General features: G+C 37.1%; 1 long non-coding RNA gene across 1 annotated transcript; it reads left to right on the top strand.

The window, feature by feature from the left end:
• Positions 1–13: 13 nt before the first annotated feature.
• Positions 14–435, top strand: LOC107735250 (uncharacterized). Its single transcript, XR_001639345.1, has 2 exons — positions 14–192; positions 300–435. It is a non-coding gene; the product is annotated as an uncharacterized LOC107735250 (long non-coding RNA).
• Positions 436–699: the final 264 nt, after the last annotated feature.

The following is a 699-nucleotide window of genomic DNA, read 5'->3' as shown; positions in this document are numbered from 1 at the left end:
GGTAGATTTAGGGTTAGGCGATAGAATATAAAGTTGTACAGTATAAAAATCATGTCTATGGAGAGTCCTCATGAAACACTAAAACCCTGTGTGTGTGTGTGTGTGTATGTGTGTGTGTGTGTGTACAGATGAAGTGATGATAATCTCAGACAGCGAAGAGGAGGAAGTTGTCATTCTTCATGAAGAAGCCCAGTGAGTAAAGTCATTAAATCTCTCCTTTTATCTCACTGATAAATATGCAACATAACCACATAAATCATTATGCAATGTGATATAACCAAATATACTCCTTTTTTAAGGAAATCCACGAAGACTTCTAAACAAAAATGAACTTTGGCGCTGCAGAGGATAGAGACGATCATATATCAGACTCCCATACCGCTGGACACTATTTGTTCTTTTTTGTACTATAAAATAAACTGAAATGTGAAAATATGGAATTCTTTGTTTTTCGACTTACTAAAGAAAAGTTATTGGCCGCATCCGAAATCACATACTTCCTTACTATATACTAGGCGAAAAACAGTATGTGACAAAAAAGTATGACAGTACTCATAAAAGAGTAGGCAAAAAGTACCCGGATGACTTATTACTTCCAGTGTGATTCTGAAGTGTGCATTCGATGGACACTTTACTATCCCTTGAGGCCACGGAAGAGGATTTGTGAATGGCAATGACGTGACACAACTGATGCTGGTA

This window comes from Sinocyclocheilus rhinocerous, unplaced genomic scaffold (assembly GCF_001515625.1).
Source record: "Sinocyclocheilus rhinocerous isolate Xijiao unplaced genomic scaffold, SAMN03320098_v1.1 C35912543, whole genome shotgun sequence".
Taxonomy (NCBI): Eukaryota; Metazoa; Chordata; class Actinopteri; order Cypriniformes; family Cyprinidae; genus Sinocyclocheilus; species Sinocyclocheilus rhinocerous.
The sequence above is the reverse complement of the archived record's forward strand: the minus strand, read 5'-3'. Positions and strand labels throughout refer to the sequence as shown.